Source organism: Mustela nigripes, chromosome 6, assembly GCF_022355385.1.
Source record: "Mustela nigripes isolate SB6536 chromosome 6, MUSNIG.SB6536, whole genome shotgun sequence".
Taxonomy (NCBI): Eukaryota; Metazoa; Chordata; class Mammalia; order Carnivora; family Mustelidae; genus Mustela; species Mustela nigripes.
In genome coordinates, this window is record NC_081562.1 from 81,537,795 (window position 1) to 81,558,162 (window position 20,368).

Below are 20,368 nucleotides of genomic sequence, written 5' to 3' on the forward strand. Positions count from 1 at the left end.
TTCAGTGCAGGATCTTTCATCTCAATGCCAGTCTTAAATAAAGTCATTAACTGCTTCCCAATGCTATTAAAAATTTGATCCTCCAAGGCTATTTTTCAGTGATGTCCAGGGAGGGATAGTATCCATTATTATAGACCAATGTTCAAAAAACCAGCCGAGTTTTTCTGTAAATAAAGTTTTGTTGAATAGCCATGCTTATCCCTTTATATATTGCCTATGATTTTTGCACTACATTGGCAAATATAAATAACTGTAACAGAAACTATATACTCTGCAAAGCCTAAAGTACCTACGACCTGGCCCTTTCCAGAAAAAGTTTACAGATGTGGCTCAGTCTCTCACTGCAGAGGGCTCTTCAAGCTTTCTGAAGTATAGGCATCTCCACATCTATATTCATCCTGTACTCTGGCACAACAGTTACTTATTACACATTTGAGTCAATGGTTCTACAGTGTTGTCCTTGAGTTCCTTTTAAAACACCCCTGAAGGCTATGTGATTTTGTTGATTTATCTACATTTATTTTCTCAGTGTGGCTTAAACTATCACAGATATTTGCTCCAGCGCCTTCAATTAATTCACTTCAGAGTAAGGTTAAAGTAATTAACTCCTTCAGCTTAATAATTATTTCCTTTACAGCCTCTCTGCTAATCAACTCAGTCCTGCTCTACAATTTTTGATTTTTAAATCCCTTACAAAATGCTCCAATTTTTTTTCTACCTGTACCGCAATTTTATTTAAGTTTGTAAGTAGTTTTCTTTGCTTCAAGCAGGCTATTCTAACATGTTTTTGTTTAAAAATAGCCCTCCCCTACAAGTTTGTTGCTGGAGCTTTAATACCAGTATGCTTCTGTAAAGAGACGACTGTCCCTTTAAGCACAGGTTTTAGGAAAAAACTGTCTAGGTTCAAACCACAACTAGTCTGCCACTTACTTGATAATGTCTTTAAGCCTGTTTCCCCATCTATTAAATGGAGATAAATGTAGTAACCACTTCAGTCATTATGAAGACTAAATTACATAATCACATAATCCTTTTAAAGTGCTTAGCAAAAAGACTAGGACAAAAGAAGTACTCAACAACTAACACACAGGCACAAACATGGCCCCACCCCAAAAGGATCTTAGATGTATCACAGGATATAAGATAGTTAATCTGTATGACTCCCACTAGGATGAGATTTTCATATTTTAAAACTTCTGTATTTCAAAGAATACCCACATACAGAAAGAATGTGAGAAGAGTTCACAAAATTTAATTCGCCAAATAGCTTTTTGAACAGATCTTATATGTGGTAAATATGTTCTTTATTCTATTTATCTGGAAACAAAAATGTCACAGCAAGACAAAATCTAGGATTCGAAAGAAAATAGTTCTAGGATTATTATAACATCCTATTTCCTACTTTATATATGTATAGGAGATAAAACACTATGTTTTAACATGGCAACTCCAGGAAAAAAGAAGTTATACATAGTTAAGTGAAGCTATAACCACAATTCCCAAAGTAGTACCTACGAGTGCCATTTTAAGTTTTTCATAAGTATGGAAATATTCACAAGCCCTCTTACCTTTTTAAGATTCTTCAGGTGGAACAGTCACGTAATCAGTTTTCTATCAAATTATTCTGGGGAGGGAATTCTGAAAATTAGTCCTATTTTACTTCACTTTCACCCAGCTGTGACCCTATTTATCTTGGGTTCAGGATAAAAGAACAATTAAACATAAAAAATGATTTATTCCAGAAGGCTTTGAGTAGTGAATACCTTTTATTTAGAATGGAAGACATTCTGACACAGTTAAGTATATGCCTTCACATATGAAGATACTTACAGGTAATGGAGGCAAACAATGAAAAAAAACATTTTGTTTAGTGAGAGAAGCACAAGTCACATTTCAGCACATAGGAAAAAAACAACTGAAAACAAAGTAACGGAGAATTAGAAAAGATCTACCCCAACAAATAGACTGGCCACATCACCTAAAAAGACAATTTAGGAAAAGATATAGAAATTCAACAACTACTAGAATTTAAATTACTTCCTGAACTCCAGACCTTAAGTATACTTAACCAATAGTCACTTTCCTCTTTTGTTCCCCTCTTTCTTTCAGTTAGGCCCTATACCAGACTCCCCTCCTTGCTACAGTCCGTATTTATTCATTCAATGAATACTTAGCCAATGCCCCTATTTTCTAGGTGCCATTAGGCCTTAAGCACTGACATACCGAACAAAAACAAGAACAAAAATCAACAATTATAATATAATACAGTAAGTAGGTGCTGTAATTGGGGTAAGTGCAAGACATAACAGGAGCACATAATAACCACCAAATCCTTGTAACATATCTACATTTGTAAAAAAGGATTCCCAATTGAGAGCAAATAGATTAAAAATATATTTTTCTAACCCCCTGACCATTCTGTACCACTGGAGCATTTCCATCTTTAAAGGACTTGGAACTGGAATTGCCAATTTAAAAATGATAGTGAGAATTTTAATCTTTTTTTTTAATTCATTTGAGACAGAGTGAGATAGAGCATAAGGAGAGGGAGAAGCAGACCCCCAACTAAGTTGGGAGCTTGATTCCGGGATCCCAAGGATCATGACCTGAGCCAAAGACAGACACTTAACCATCTGAGCCACCCAGGTGCCCCAATTTTAATTTTCAAAAGAAAGGACAAATGTGAATCACAGCACATAGATAAGCTGATGTGCTTGCTATGTTAGACTTCCTATATGGAAATGACCATTGGGCAAACATAAACGATAACACTGTGCCCAACCCCACACCATAAAGGCTTAATCTCCAAAAAAGGTTTTCAGACAATGGCTACACATACACACTAGTAAAAGAGAAGGATCTTTTCTCTTTCTACAATTATAAAATAGTATATTTCACACAATTATCTGAGTATATTGTCTAAATGAACACCATACATTTAAAATAATAATCGGGGCAGGGCACCTGGGTGTCTCAGTTGGTTAAGTGTGTCTGCCTTCGGCTCAAGTCATGATCCCAGGGTCCTGGGACTGAGCCCCACATCAGGCTCTCTGCTCACTGGTGAGCCTGCTTCTCTTCTTCCTTCGCCTTACCCTCCGCCTGACCCTCTATCTGCCACCTTGCCCACCTGTGCTCTATCAAATACATAAATAAAATCTTTTAAAAAAAAGTACAATGAAGAACGAGCAAATTATGGTATGTATTTATAAAAACAGCAACAAAATTTTCATTTCTGCCAATAGTTTCGATTTCACCCCACCTTTATAACTACCAAGAAAACTGAAATGGATATGAAACCTAAGACTTTCAACCAATTTTAGTTTTAGTAAACTCATTTACATGCTGTTATGGTCTGAATGTTTGCATCCGCCCAAATTCACATGTTAAAATGCTGAATAGGCGACGGTGTTAAGTGGGGCCCTTGGGAAGTGCTTAAATCATAAAAGTGGAACCCTCATAAATGGGATTAGTACCTTATAAAAGAGGCTACAGAGAGATCCCAAGCCCCTTCTATCACATGAGTATGCAAGGAAAAGTCCGTGACCTGGAAAAGAGCCCTCACCCAACCATTGTGCCACCAGAACTCTGAGAAATAAATTTCACTGCTTATAAGCCACGTGTTTTGTTATAGCAGCCTGAACAGATAAGACACATGCTCTTCTTTCCGTTACTACTGCACAATCAGTCCCTGGAACTACTTCCTAATTTAGTTTTTGATAAGATTTTCAGTGATTTGGTTGCCTGTCAGCAGCTGATCAACAACAAGAATTTCTGGAAATCTTTCATATTCTATTGATTGAATCAGGCCCTTCCTTCATCCTGGGCCTACACCCAGAAAAAAGCTTGTTTTCCAAGCACCATTCACTGATGACCAAATAATCTTGTTGTTTACCAAAGAAACTGAAAATAGAAAAGATGAAGTCATCTACACTTATCAGTCTTAAAATAAAATCAGCTTCCCATATCAATCTAGGAAGTGAAGATGTGCTTCAAAATGTCTCTAAAATTCCTGTGGAGTGAAAGCCAAGAGTCCACTAATATGAAGCATATCACCTCATACTAAGTTCTACAATGACCAATAACTTATTTAGAAGAAAATTATTTTTTTAATTCCATTTATTTGAGAAAGAGGATGTATGCAAACATGAGGGGAGGAGGGGAGGAGGAAGAGAGAGAAGCAGACTCCCCACTGAGTAGGAGCCCAATGCAGGGCTCAATCCCAGGACCCTAAGATCGTGATTTGAGCCAAAGGCAGACACTTAACCAACTGAGCACCCAGGCACCCCTAAGCAAATCATTTTTAAAAGGTTAAAATGACTAAAGAAAAAAGTTTCCAAAGTGAAGGGAACTGCAAATCCTCGGGCAGAAAACGTAGACTAAACTGAAAATAGGAAAACAGTTTTTTCAAATGTAATATAATTATGGAAGATTAGGGTTCATGAAGACTATGCTCTAAAAAAGAAATTATTTTTCCTATTTCCTTTTACATTTAATGTAGTATCATCTCCTCAACAGGGCTTGCCCTGGGGGCGCCTGGGTGGCTCAGTAGGTTCAAGCCTCTGCCTTCGGCTCGGGTCACGGTCTCAGGGTCCTGGGATGGAGCTCCACATCGGGCTCTCTGCTCAGCCGGGAGCCTCTCCCCCCGCCCCTGCCTGCCTCTCTGCCTACTTGTGATCTCTGTCTGTCAAATAAATAAACAAAATCTTATTTAAAAAAAAAAAAAATAGGGCTCGCATTCTTACATGTTAAAAAAATGTTACTGATAAACCATATATAAATGAAATAAGGAGATTCAAAGTTGCCACTGCATTCTGTAAGTGGCAGTAAGTAAACTGGAGTTCTGGTTCTGGGTAAAATGGAGTAAGCACATTCCACCTTGTTAATCTCACTGACTGAAACTATAAAACCCAGACAGAATAAATGGAGCAGCTAATTGAAATTTTGAAAGTAAGTAACAGCAGGTGGATTGAGAAAGAGGCCAGAATCTGATATTCAGGCTGGTAGTGAGCTCATGACTTTCCCATCTAGTTTTGCCCCCAGCCTGGGCTTAATGCAACCTAAAACCCAAAAAGCTGTTCTGAACAGGAGAAGAGAGAAAGAGTAGCAAAAGAGAAAGCTCCCGGAAAGGCCCTCTGTCTCTGACCAAAGAGTGGAAAAGGGGTCTCCTAACTGCTTAGAAAGAGTAAGGGAAATCTCTTTTTTTCTGTTTCTCATTCCCCATGACCCAATTCCCAAGCAATCCTGTGGTGACAGCTGCAACAGCGGCAGGCATTGGAGCCAGCAGAAAACTCTGAGGGAAAGGTACCATCCTCACTGACTGTAGAAACTGGACTAATCTCAATTTTCCTCCTGTCTTCCTGTCACTTGCCTCCAGATGCAATTGTAGAAAATATATACCAGTGTAATTAATGAAATGAGACTGGGATTTCCAGCCAGAGGATGGGGGGGAGGGTGTCTCCAAGGGATCTAGAAAACACCATGAGCATAAAAGATGGGAAAGAGTTTAAGTAACTTATAAGTTGTTTGTGAACTACTAGCTTACCCCTGAGCTGTTCATCTACAGGTTTAACCTTAAGCAGCATATCATAGACTATGAAGATTAAAATAAAATATAGGATAAACCCCCATGCAAATCACAGATTGGCTAGTGGGTAATACACATTATAGGAAAAACCCAAACGTACTACAAAGGTTTTGAAAACAGAACTGAGATTAAAACTATAATCTGGGGACGCCTTGGTGGCTCAGTAGGTTAAGCTCTGCCTTTGGCTCAAGTCACAATCCTGGGGTCCTGGGATCAAGTCCCGCATCAGGCTCCTTGCTCAGTAGGGAGCCTGCTTCTCTCTCTGCCTCTGCCTGCCACTCTGCCTGCTTGTGGCTCTCTCTCTCTGACAAACTCTTTAAAAAAAATAAAAAATAGAAAATAAAACTACAACCTGAAAAAAGCTGGTTAGAATTGTGGCCTAAAACCTAACTGAATCAATTGCCTACCCAAACAAAAACATCAAGTCTCTGCAGCATTTAAGCAACACACTAAGATTCAAGCACAATGTTCAAAATCTCCAAAACACAACCCGAAATTACTTGGCAGAGAGAACAAAAAAATCTCAAACTCTTGTGGGAAAAAGAGAACCTACAGAGAACAACACTGAGATAACACAGATCTTAGAGCACTGGGTGAATTATCTGACAAAGACTTTAAAGCAGGTTAAAAAAAATGCTCCACAAGAGCAAATACTCTTGAAACAAATGGAAAACTAGACAGTCACAGCAAAAACAAACAAAAAACCCACAAAATATAAAGAACCATCAAATGAAAATTTTAGAACTGAAAAATGCAATAACTGAAATAGAAAAATACACAGGACAGACTTAATAGCCGAATGGAAAGCCAGTGAACTTAAAGACAGATCAACAGAAATTACCCAATGTGAGCAACAGAAAAAACATTGAAAAAAATATTAGTGCCTCAGGGACCTGGGACAACACCAAAACCCTAACATTCATGTCAAGAGCCCAAGGAGAAAAAAATGAGTTCAATGCAGAAAAAAAGGAAGATGAAGAGAAATAATGGCCAGAAACTCCCAAATTTGATGGAAGATATAAACCTCCAAATTCAAGAGGCTCACAAACCCCAAATAGGATAATGAAATCCATGCCTAGACACACCATAGTTGGGTTTGTGAAGATGGAAGAGCAACAGAAATAATAAATACCTGAATAAATATAATTAACTACCCTCCTCTTGAATTCTTTAAAACGTATCTGACAATGAAAAGCAAATATTACAATACTTTCTTTTTTTAATTTTTATTTTTATAACACTTTCTAGTAAGATTTCCTGTTGATGTAGATGTACACAAGACAACTGCAACATAAAGGGGAAAGGGACCGATACGATGATATGGTTTCTATATTTCATTTGAAGTGATAAAATACTGGTTCTAAGGAAACTGTGAAAATATAAATGTATGTATTATAATCCTTAAGAGCAATCACTAAAAAAATGATATATAGCAGGTTAAAAACACAATAAACTAAAGGAATACTAAAAAACATTCATATATCCCAAAGAAAGAGATTACATAAGAACAAAGAGGGAACCAAAAAAATAAAATGAGGGCGCTTGGGTGGCTCAGTCGGTTGGGCATCTGACTCTTGATTTCTGCTCATGTCATGATCTCAGGGTGGTGAGATCAAGCCCCTCACCAAGAGCATGGAGGCTGCTTAAGATTCTCTCCTTCTCCCTCTGCTCCCTACCCCCTTGCACATGCATGTGCTCTCATTCTAAAAAATAAAAAAATAAAATAGTAGAACTAAATCCAAATATATCCATAGTTATAAATGTGAGATGCAGGGTAAGCATAACTGCAAAGTATTTACATCAGAAAAGATCTCAAATAAACTTCTATGTTAAAAAACTTAAAAAAGAAAAAGATATACAAAGCAGGCAGAAGGAAAGAATTAGAGAGCAGAAATCAATGAAATGAAAAACAGAAAAAAAAAAAATCAATGAAACCAAAAGCCTATTCTTTGAAAGGAAAAATCAATAAAAATCCTCTAGCAAACAGCATTAAATAGACCTGCACTGTTTAAAGAAATTAAATCTGCAGTCTTCCAAAAAAAAAAGAAATCTCCAGGATCTCTGGTGAATTTTAAGAAATAACAACAGTTCAACACAATCTCCTCCAGAAAATGGAAGGTAAGTACGTCCCTATTCATTTTATGAGTCCAGCATTATCCTGATAGTAAAACCAAACAAAGATGGTAAAAGAAAATAACAAACTGACATACTAGATTTAACAAAAAATAAACTATGGTACTCTCAGCCATGCAATGAAATACCACCCAGTCTAAAACAAAAGGAATGGACTAGCACTTCACTCACCAACTTGAATGAATCTTAAAGGCAATATACTCAAAGAAGCCACTGTCAAAAGGTTACATACTACACAACTGCATTTATATGACATTCTCAAAAGGTCAAAACTGTAATGACAAAGAATTCTTTGATTAGTCGTCACTTGGGTTTGAGTAGGGTTTAACTACAAAGATAGTGTGAAGGAACTTTTAGGAGGTAATGGAACCATTCTGAATCCTGACTCGTGATGGTAATAAAAACCTACATGTGTATTAAAATTCAAAGAACAACAAAACCAAATAAGGTCAATTTTACTAATATGAGTTAAACTGAAAATGTTTTATAAGTAAAGACTATCATTGTCACTGATGAGCTTGAGAAGAGGTATCTAATTTTCCTATTTCTGGTTCCTGTATTTCTGTCAAAGGTCATGTATTCTACAGGCTGTGGAGAAAGAGAGATTAAAAGCAACAGGCACAACCTCACAATTCCTTCAAATTCTAAGGCAGTGTTACAGATCAGTTCCAAGACCCTACCAATGGTATGGAGCTGACAAGTTTTTCACTACTTGGGGGAAGACCAGCATTACAGATGACTTCTAACTGGGTGATCCACTTTTTTTTTTTTTTTTTAAAGACTTTATTTATTTATTAATTTCGAGTGTGTGCACTCGAGCAAGCAGGGGAAGGAGCAGAGAGGGAGGGAAGATCTCAAGCAGACTCCGCATAGAGCACAGAGCCTAACCCAGGGCTCAATTCCACAACTCTGAGAGATCATTACCTAAGCTGATACTAAGAGTCGGACGCTCAACTGACTGAGCCACGGAGGCGCCCGTGGGTTACACTTTAATGTGACAGGTGTTCACTCTATGAAAAGAATGTATCTATGAAGCAATACTTTCTTTTAAAAAAGAAAAATGAGTGTCTTCTATGTGCCTGGCTACTTTTCATCATGAAAAGTAGTTGATAAGAAAATCATAGGAAAAGCTTCCACTATTTTACCAAATGAAAAATATTATAAAGCAGTATCATGTTATATGTCCTCCAATAATTTCAATACATATTTATGCAATTTTTCTCTAATAACCCCACCACTCCTGCTTAAGGTATGGCTGACGGAAGAGAAAGGAGGAACTGATTGTGCAATCTTCACCTGTCTTCAAGATTCTCATCTCCATTTTCTCATCCCTATTTACTAAAACAAGATGACATAACTGATCAAATGGTTAAAGGCAAACCTAACACTCTGACTTTTTTGGTTTCTTTCCATCAGCAATTCCTCAATGCCTATTATAGATCCCTTGAAGGGGAGAGTTATAAATGTGGAAAAGCAAAATTTACATTGAGAAGATTAAATGTTATGCCTACTACGAACAAAGAACAAAAGGAACAGTGCGGTGGTAGAGACTCATCTCACAACCAAACTTCCCAGAAGGACTAGCTATAGGGGAGCCCTTGGGATCAACAGCACCATACCCTCTTATCTGGCAAGAAGAACAAAGTTGTCCTGGATGGAAGTATGGGAAGTAAAGGAACTGTTATCTTTTCATCTTTTTTTCTAATCCAAAACAGAAAAACTATCAATTATATCTTTAACTTAACCTTTGTTCTACCTTAGAAAGATGCCCAACCTGAAATGGCAATCCTTGCCTACCCACCTCCCCAAAACATAAATAGCACAGAAAACACCTGCAAATAAATAAACAAATCCTAAGAATCAAAGAGGAGTTAATGACAATAAATGACCACATACAAATGCTTGTTACAGTGGAATGGAAATGGATTTCACTGTAACAGGATAAAAAAGGACAATGTTCAAAACACTATTTCTGAAATACTTTATTTAAACAAGATTTTAAAAACCTTAATTATAGAGTTTCAACTTCAGAAATTAGTCTCTTTTCTGCAAAGATGTGAAAGGTCATTCTTTGGTTCCTCAAGAAATGTCATTCTCTAATCCTTTGTAAATTGGTACAAATTGCTATAGTGAAACTAGTACTGAAAAGAAAAAAGCAATTGTTTTGTGTAGTGAGCAGGACATTCACACTCTCCACTCCAGTTCTGCCTATAATCTGAATTTCTTAAAATCACCTAGGCAGTTGTCTCAGATAAGTACAGTTTTATGTTACCTAAGTATATAATCAATGTATTCTCAAATAAATATCTCATACATAACTTAAAGAGACATTTCATCTTACTTCTATAAAACATTACTATTCTAATCTGGAAATATATTATCACTTACTATGAAAACTCACTTAAAAAATGAAAAAGAAAGAACATTCTTCTAAATTAACATCAGGCATGGGCAGATAACTGGGATTCTTTCCTAACTGTAATCTTATTATAAATGTTCCAAATGCCCCAAGAGCTGGACTTTCAGGTATGCATTCCACACTACTTCTAGATATTACTTTCTGACATTTCCTAAATGATCTCATTTAACTTTTATAGTATTTTGTGAAAACTTTTCCATCCTATGTACAATGAAATTAAGTAAATTGTCTAAGGTCACAAAGCCAGTTCTAAGTATCAGGATTGGAGCTCAACTAGCCCTTTGTTAAAAGGGCTTAAAAGAAAACAGGTATTAATCTGGGTAACTATCTATTAAAGGAAATTAATGGAAAGCCAGAGATTCTCAAGAGAGAAATAATGGCTATAAAAAAATTAAGAAACAAATGGAAATTTTAGAACTGAAAAATATAGCATCTGAAGTAAGATCTCAGCAGATTGAAAACACAAAGGAATGAGTCAGTAAATATGAGGATGTATCAAAAGAATTGATCTAATTTGTAGAACAGAGAAGTGAAAGACTGAAAGAAAATGAAGAGTCTCTGGGTCCTATGGACAATATCCAAAGTTCTATTTATGTCATCTGAGTTTCAGAAAAATAAGAGAAAGAGATTAGTACATTAAAAAAAAAAAAAAAAAAAGCAAACAAAAAGAAATGTTGAAGAAGTAATTCCCAAAACCTCCCCAAAGTTAAAAATTCACAATTTTGGGGAGATAACAAATAGGACTAACTCAAAGGATAAACATAACTAGAAAAATCATAATCAACCACGAAAAAGCAAAAGGGAGAAAAAAAAATCTTTAAAATAGAGAAACACAACATACAGATGAAATTAATGATTCAAATTACTGCAAACTTCTCATCAGAAACAATGGCATCTACGAAGGCAGGACACCTTCAGTGCTAAAGAAAATAACTCTTAACCCAGAATTTTGTATCTGGTAAAGAAATCCATTAGAAAGTGGATGGGGTGCCTGGGTGGCTCAGTGGGTTGAAGCCTCTGCCTTCAGCTCAGGTCATGATCCCAGAGTCCTGGGATCGAGCCCAGCATTGGGCTCTCTGCTTGGCAGGTAGCCTGCTTCCTCCTCTCTGCCTGCCTCTCTGCCTACTTGTGATCTCTGTCTGTCAAATAAATAAATAAAATCTTAAAAAAAAAAACAAAAACAAAGAGATATGGGCTATGGTGAGTGCTGTGAAATGTGTGAGCCTGATGATTCATAGACTTGTACCCTTGGGACAAATAATACATTATATGTTAATAAAATTAATAATAATAAACAAAGAAAAACTAAGAGAATTTATCAGCTACCTTAAAAGATATGCTAAAGGAAGTTCTCCAAGCTGAGGAGAAATGGTAACAAGAAACTTGAAATTCCATTAACAAAGAAGAAAAATAGTCAATAGCCACATACAGATAAAAGACTATTTTTCTCCTCAAATTCTTTAAAAAGCATGATTACTGCAAGCAAAAGTTACATTATTGCCTAGTGGGGTTTTCATTCCATATACATGTAATACATGCAACAACTTTATCATAAAGGTCACTGGAGGAGTTGTTTGGCTTCTCCAACTGTAAATATTAACTCTAAATAGATTGTTAATATTTCAGTATATATATAATTCCCAGAGCAGCACTATCCAATAAAAATATAATGTGAGCCACATACAATTTTATATTATTAGTAGTCATATTTAAGATAAAATCCAATCTAGTATATTTTCTTAACCCAAAATGTCCAAATATTAACCAGTAAAAAACTTATTAAATGAAACATTTTATATTCTTTTTGTGGTAGTAAACTAGTCTTTGAGATCTGTGTGTATTTTCCATTTATAGCATATCTCAAATCAAGCTAGACACATTTCTAGTTGTCAAGAGTAAACCTAAGGCAACCACAAAGACATAAATCAAAGAGATACAGCCAAAAAGTCAACAGATAAATTTAAAGTAGAATATCCAATATATTCACTTAATTGAAGAAAGCAGGAAATGGGAAATTAGTATATCTTATCAATAATTACATATAAATAACAAACATACTGAGATACTGTCAGATTAGATTTTACATAAACAAATTACATACTGTCTACAAGAAACTCAATTAAAAAAATTTTTTTTATTTGAGTATAGTGGACACACAATGTCACATTAGTTTCAGGTATACAACAAAATGATTCAACTTCTCTATATGTTATGCTATGCTCCCCACAAGTGTAGCTACCATCTGTCCCCATACAATGCTATTACAATATTAAGACTATAGTCTAGATGCTGTGCCTTTTTTCCTGTGATTTATTCACCACATAACTAGAAGCCTGTATTTCCTGCTCCCCTTTATCCATTTTGTCCAGCCTCCCACCCTCCCCTTCCCTCTGGCAACTATCTGTTTGTTCTCTGTATTTATAGATCTGGTTTTGTTTTTTAAGAAATTCACTTTAAATATAAAGACACAGGTTAAAATGAAAGTACAGAAAAAGATACACCATGCAAACAGTAATCAAAGAAGCTGGAGTGGCTATAGTAATATAAAATATATTTTTAACTTCTTTTAGAAGCTTGATTGGATTAGTGTCTCCTTCATTTAGTTTTAACTACTCCTGTAGCAGTTTTGAAACAATAAAGCTATTTTCCATTTCACACATCTCCCTCATATTAATCATACTGATGTCTAAGAAACTGAACACGTACAACAGTTCCTAAAGAAATATGGCTTTAGTGCATTAAAGCTGTCCTATCTGAAGGCTCTTCTATGATAAGGTTTTCAGGTGAAGGATTACCTTACAAATTTTTTAAGTTATTAATATTTATTCCCTATTAGAACAATAATTTAAAGAAACAATTTTCTTGACAGGCCATCTAGGCATACAAAATAGTTTTACAAGTATATTTACGTTAACAGATCATTTATCATTTGTAAGCTATTTCACTGATCCCAGAGTATTTTCAAAGCAGTGATGCTGTGGCTGCTCTCTTGAATATTTGTTTCTGTTTTTGTTTACTTTAAGCAACTGAACTACTAAAATGGCCAGGGTATTGAGCCTGGCTTGGAATATAAAGACAGATTAGGATACTATAACCCTCCCTGCTGCAAAAACAAGAGCTAGAGAAGTAGCATACAAAAGATGAACAAGATAGCAAAATGCTAAGTGCCAAATGTGAACTACAAGCATTTTTCAGGACTAATTTAGTCAGAAAGAATTCATTTAGTACAGCAATAGGAGATAAGGGTAAAGACATAATTATGGGCCAGAATGTAAAGGGACTTAAAGTTTAAGTCCAAGGTAGGACCTTAAATTGTGTTTTGTAAAAAGTAGGAAATCACTAAGGAAAAGAACACCTTGATCCCATTTAACTAATTTGACATGTTTAAACTGGGTGTTTTGAAATAATGTAGCAGCAGAAAGTGGAGAAAGAGAGGAAAGTATGGGAAACTAATTAGGAAAAAATGGAGGAACACTGGGGAGCAAATTAAGAAGGCCTGATTAGATCTAAGCCCCTTAAAGGCAAAGGCCATGTTTCATCCCAGATCTACTAGACACAGATATTAACAAACTTATAGCAGAAGATTATGTAAGGGAAATGCCTCCTTTATATAAAGCCATAAACTGACATGCCTTTGCACATTTAATCCTCAAGATCTGATACTACAGAACATTTTAAAAATTAAAACACCACTAATATTGTATACTAGTAATACTGCATTAAAAAGGTTTCAAAATTGCTAAACAGAGTTAACTTAAAGGTATGAAACAAAAGGGATTGGCGTTAGCTGCTATTACCACTGGACTCAGGTTAAGTGTTCCTTAAAAATTAAAATAGGTGAGGACAATGATTAGGTCACCAATAAAAGGTGACAATCACTATCTGGGACAACTAAAATGCAAAGCTAGGTCTGACTGATTCCAAAGAACCAATTTTAACTTTACTGTCAAAATTTTATTAAAAAGACTCAACTGAAAGTACATCTGAGAACTTTTGGGTAAATGAGAAAATAAGGAGGAAGATTAGTATTATCACTAACAGAGATGTCAGGGTCTCAAGAGGATTTAAATTTTAAAAGTTGAGAACCTATTTGATCGTAATTTTCACTACAAGTTTTGGTGTGATAATCTTTTATAAAAACAAATGAATACAATCTTTAAGAAAACATGTCTGTTTGTTGATATTCGGCCTGAAGGTGTTGGAACCCAAGTTAATGCCAGGTGTCCATATGAAGGATATGAGGTAGCCCAGAGTGAAGTACTGGAACTCAAGCAGAACATTGAGATCCTCAATGTGAGGTATCCAAGGGACCTAGGATGAGGAATGCCTCCTGGCACAAATCATCAGAGCCTTAGGAAGAGTGAAAATCTTATGCAACATGAGGGAGGAATTTAGCTACATCATGGTGATTGAACACACTAAGGATATTGGGTCAGGTTTCTCCTTCTGAGAGTAGGGAGTTATAAATTTGGAAAGGGAGAAAATGAAAACAAACATTGGAAAACAAACACTGAAACTGGAAAAATTAGTACCAGCTCATGTTTTTTTATATATACAGAAATAAAAATAGCACCCAAATCTTGGTTCTCTAAATACCTTTCTCCACTAAAAGAAATCCCTCCTTGAGAAATGGCTGATTCGAGGGTCACAGCAGGGAAAGTATGTGCAAGGTGACCCCAGAACATCTTCTCATGTCAAACAGTAAGGAAGCACTCAAAGCAAGTCAAAAGACACAAAAACCAGCTTGAAGGGGTTTTCATTGGTCAAAGCTGGGACAATTTGAGAATAAATAGCAAATCTGATAAAGAATGGGCTATTTATAAAGTATCAAAATACTTCCCCACAAAATGCTTGTTAGTTACTAAAAAGAAAAAAAAACTTTAGTGAAGAAGCTTGAGAGACTTCACCTTAATCAAGTGATCAAAGCGTACATCATCAATAACAGCACAGACAGAAATGGTATGCCATCCAATAGGATGCAATGAGAACACAACAGCATTAACTGAGCCACTCCTAAGGGAAAAAAAATGCACAATTTGAACCCAACCATGAGGAAATACCAGGCAAATCTAAATCGAGAGACATTTAACAAAACTAACCTGCAATCTTTTAAAGTGCCTAGGTTATACAAATCAAGAAAAGACTGAGAGATTGTTCTAGGTAGAAGTGTAAAAAGACATTACAGTTAAATGTAACACAATCCGAACTGGATCCTCTTGTTAACAAATGAAATTACTATGGAAACTGGAAAACCTGAATGAGGTCTGAGAATTAAAGTGTAGTAATATACCAATGTTAATTTCCTGATTTTTATATATTTATATAAAAGAAAGTCCTTATCCTTGTTTGGGGTGATGAGAAGGCATCTGCAACTTACTCCCAAATGGCTCAGGGTTTGAAAAAACTTCTCTGTACTTATATCTGGGATTTAAGCAGGACTGTGTTGGCAACTTACTCTCAAGTAGTTCAGGGAAAAAAGTCCTTTGTATTGTACTTAGAATTTTCTGAAAGTTTAAAATTGTTTAAAAAAAAAAAAGACTGTCTACAAGATTCATTTATAGCACCTAAAATGAATATATAAGCAGAATATTATTCCTTCCAAATGAAGAATATGTGTTTCCACCTCTTCTTATAAGAAAAGACTCTACTTTATGATTTATGGGATTCTCAATGACTTTTGATCTATATCTGCGCTGTAACGGCTATTCCTTCCCTCAGATGCACTGGCCATATTTCAAAAGCTCAACAGCCACATTAGCTACTGTATTGGCAGCAAAGATACACATTTCAATCATCACAGAAAAGTCTACTTCTAGATAGGACTGAGGCAGAGTTTGAGAGACCAACTGAAACAGCGAATAACTAAAGGCCCAAGAGTCAGATGGACTTGAGTATATATTTCTTAACAAGTTCCCTGACACTTAGCAAGTCATTTAACTTCTCTAGAGCCTCAGACTCCTTTCTGTAAAATGGATTAATATGCCCAACATTGCAAGACTGCTGAAAAGGTCAAATGAAAATTCATATAAAATGTCTAAAACAGAGTGGTTGGCAAATAACAAATGTCTGACAAACATTACGTCTTTTCTGTAATGTGAACAGATAATTTCTTAATCTTTGATCTCAAGTTTTTTTTTTTTTACTAGTTAAGTAATTACAGGAACATCAAATTGAAAATAAGCAGCTTACTATCTTGCTTATTCAAAATGCCAATGAACTCCTTGTTGTTAAATTCTACTAAAAAATCTTTTAGCTCTTGGGGCATCTAGGTGGCTCAGTCAGTTAAGCATCCTGACTCTTGATTTTGGCTCAGGTGGTGATCTCAGGGCGGAGATCGAGCCCCTTGTTGGGCTCTGTGCTGGGCTTGGAGCCTGCTTAAGACTCTCTCTTCCTCTCCCCCTCTTTCTGTGTCTCTAAAAAAAAAAAATCTTGGGAGGCCTGGATGGCTCAGTCGGTCAAGAATCTGCCTTTGGCTCAGGTCATGATCCTAGGGTCTCATGATCCTAGGGTCTTAGGATGAAGTCCTGAGCTGGGCTCCCAGCTCAGCGGGGAGCCTGCTTCTCCCTCTCCTCCCCACTTGTGCTGTTGCTCGTTCTCTCTCTCTCTCTCCCTCAAATAAATAAATAAAACTTAAGAAAAAAATCTTAAACTTTTATATTACTCAACTCTCATCAACACCTGACCCTACTGATTACTCTTCCCCTAAAATACTCTATTCCTTTGGTTTCTGTTAATACCACATTCAACTCATACTTCTCTGACCTTCACAGTATTCTTTGGGAGCTTACATTCCTCCAGTGTACTTTTTTTTTTTTTTTTTTTAATGTTAAAGGCCACTGTGATTCCATTCAAGTTATATTCCCTCCCTTAGGCAATTCCACCTGTAGTTTGGACTATCTATATCAGTGACTCCAGTATTCTATTTTCAGCTCACACCTCTTCTCTGAAATTTAGAACCATATTATGTAATTTCCATCTGAAAGTTCCAGAGATACCTTTAATGCAATATGCCAGAATCAAAAGCACCTTGGACCTTATGTTGTATCACCATCAACCAAGCTGTTTCCCTGAGCTGATGGTTGAAATTTCTATATCCCGCACTTTCTGTCCATCAACAGAGGCCTGGTGATCTTAAATCCACTTAAATTCACTTTTGCCCACCTCCACAATTCTCATCCTAATTCAAGCTATCCTCCATCTCTTCTGTACTACTACTGAAAGAGTCCTAATCTCCCTATACCCACTCTTGCTGCTTCTCCTCCCTTTTGATATCCACTACCACAATCATAATTCTACTTCCTGGAACTACCAAAAATAAGTCCAATTTGGCTTCTAAACAACAACATTTTAGACAGTAAGACAGTTATACCACTTTACTCTTAACTTCGTATCCTTAGTTCCATTTATATCCTGACAGATCAGTTTTAAGATCACATTCGATCATACTCTCCTTTGAAAATTTCCCCTGAACTGAATATAAACCATGGATACAAGTAATTTAGAGTTCATGCAAAAGACAGACTTGCATAGTTTAAAGTTTTGAACCACAATTACTATTTTTAATGTTTCCAGCTGAAAGCAGGTTGACCTATTAAATATTAAATATAAGCATCGACTATATATCAGGTATTGTTCAGGTATTTGGGGACAAAACAATGACCCAAACTGACAAACCCTGTTCTCACAGAAATGCACTAAAGTGAAAGAGAAATACAATAAACTTAATATAGGAATTTATACAGTATGTTAGAAAGTGATTAACGCTATGGAGAAAATCTGGCTTACAAAGTGATAGGAAATGTGGGAGCAAGGTCTGCTATTTTATACAGAGTAGTCAGAGAAAACTTTAGTAGCAGAGTAGAAGTTGGTGGAACAGAGTGAGGTAATCAAGTCAGAGAGGAAGAAGAGACAAAACACACAGAGCCAGGGCACCTGGGTGGCTCAGTGGGTTAAGCCTCTGCCTTCGGCTCAGGTCATGATCCCAGGGTCCTGGGATCGAGCCCCACATCGGGCTTTCTGCTCTGCAGGTAGCCTGCTTCCTCCTCTCTCTCTGCCTGCCTCTCTGCCTACTTGTGATCTCTGTCAGATAAATAAAGAAAAAATCTTAAAAAACAAACAAACAAAAAAAAAAAAAACCACACAGAGCCTGGTAAACCACAGACTTGGATTTTACTATGACTGAGAAAGAAGCCATTTGAGAAGACAAGTGACATGGTTTGACAAACTTCATCAAGATCACACTGGCAGCTGAGTGTTAAAGACCATGTACTAAGCAAAGGTCATTGTGAGACTTTTTAGGAAACTATTTTGTAAGTAAGAAATGATGGTACTGTTTTTACATTTTATAGTAAAACTGTATATGCCTAAGCACCAGAATTAACAAAGCCACAGATTTTTAAAAAAAAAGACAATAATGAAAATGCAAAGATGAGTCTTGGGAATATTAAGAGAATACCAGGTATTTTAACTCTGAGCTCTACTCAGTACTATTACCAGTTAGTAAAATTCAAATACAAGATAAGGTGCAAAGCTACTAATTTATTCTTTGGACAAAGAATAAGAATTTAGGTTTTAACCTAAATTAAAAACTAAGAATTTAGGTTTTAACCTTCATTTCACTGGGCAAAGTAAGTCAGGATCCAGTGTACGTCACTAAAAGGCAAGGGTAGATGATGGCAGACCTTGCTAAAGGGAAGCTACAATGAAAATTCTAAGACTGACTCTTTTTATTATGTCTACATCTGCCACTCTCTGATTAGGTTTCACAACTGTCTCTCACAGGTGTACCTAAAAAGTTCAGTATTAAGTTGATGAGTAGTAAATACTTCTCCTACTATTAAAACATGCTACTGATGGTGAATCAACACCAGGCAACTGAAGTGTTTCCTCTTACCTCTAATCAACAGCACAGCTTTTCAGGAAAATTGCCTAAGCACAGGCTAGGGCCCAAAAAATAATGGGGAAGCTGGGTGACCCCTGAAGAGTTTCAATCTTAACTCATGGACCCCACTACCACCACCTGAAGACATACCAAAAAAATCACTTAAAATTTTTTCATTACACATTTGAGGCAGGCAGTATATTTATGAACAATTTTCTATTTTCCTCTACAGTTGTATTCCCCCTTGACATACTGAAGAATGTTTAAATTTAGAGTGTGAGTACACTAGGCGTAAGCAAACATCCAAATCTTATCCTACCAAAATCTTAAAATGTACTCAAAATCCTTTTTATTTTGATGTACTCAAATTCTCAGGCAAAAAGGTCACCATCTGAACGTAAAACTGAATTTTTATTAATATACTTGCAGGCACCGAAAAATATTATAATGCAAAACTGCAGCCACAGAAAGAATAACTAATTTTTTTAAAATTATAAATTCAGATTATCTTTGAGTATAAAGCGAAAGAAATCCAAAGACAATTTCAAAATTTCATCTGCCCCATAATTTAAAGCAACAAAAATTAAAATCTCACAAACTTTTTACTGCAGCTCTTAACCAACAGCAAAAAAGTGAGACGATTAAGCCAAACGCAAAAAGAAACCTGAGAAAGCAATGGCCTAGAGATTTGATTATCAAAATTTTAATACAATTACCAATAAAATACAAAAACTGCCAGTTATTTAAGAATGTTTTGCCTTCAATATTCTCCTGAGGTAAGCAGTCACATGCTCGAATTAACTTTTAAAATGAAAAATGCATCTATTAATATGCTTTTTCCGAAATTCAGTGAAAATTCCGAAACTGGGAATATTTAAGATCAGCGCCCATTAGCCAAACACTAAAAACTTTTTGATCAGTTTTGCTTAAATATCTTACTTCACTGGTGGTATGAATAAAGATGTTAGAAGCAATCCAAAATAACTAATAATCGCTCAACTGGGCAGACACTGGAAGAAATCCTCTAGAGAAATATGCTAGGGGGATTTTACAATTCAACATTTGAATCTGTATTTTAACCAACTGCTTAAACCACGCATTTACTTTCAAAACAATTTTTCAAAATATTGGGTAGCAACACGGCCAGCCATCTCTAAAAAACATCTTTAATGGTTCAAAATTCCTAGGTGTTGAGGAGGAGCGACTCATTAGGCTAAGTTTAGATCGGCCCTTTTGTTGTCAGGGTAGGAAACGGGTTTAAAATTGGGGGTGGGAGAGCAGTTTGAAATTCAGGACCGGGGTAAACGCGGATGTCTAGCAGCGCCGGCTCTTCCCTATTCGCGCACGGAGA

General features: G+C 36.1%; 1 protein-coding gene across 3 annotated transcripts in view; it reads right to left on the reverse strand.

Annotated features, from left to right (window-relative positions):
- Positions 1–20,368, reverse strand: part of SCAF11 (SR-related CTD associated factor 11) — a 71,359-nt gene that overhangs the window by 50,202 nt on the left and 789 nt on the right. The window contains exon 2 of one of the 3 annotated variants that reach the window (XM_059402957.1): positions 1,569–1,624. The exons of the other annotated variants lie outside the window; for them this stretch is intronic. The gene's annotated coding sequence lies outside the window, so the exon portion shown is untranslated. The remainder of the gene's footprint in view (positions 1–1,568; positions 1,625–20,368) is intronic. 3 annotated transcript variants of the gene reach the window in all.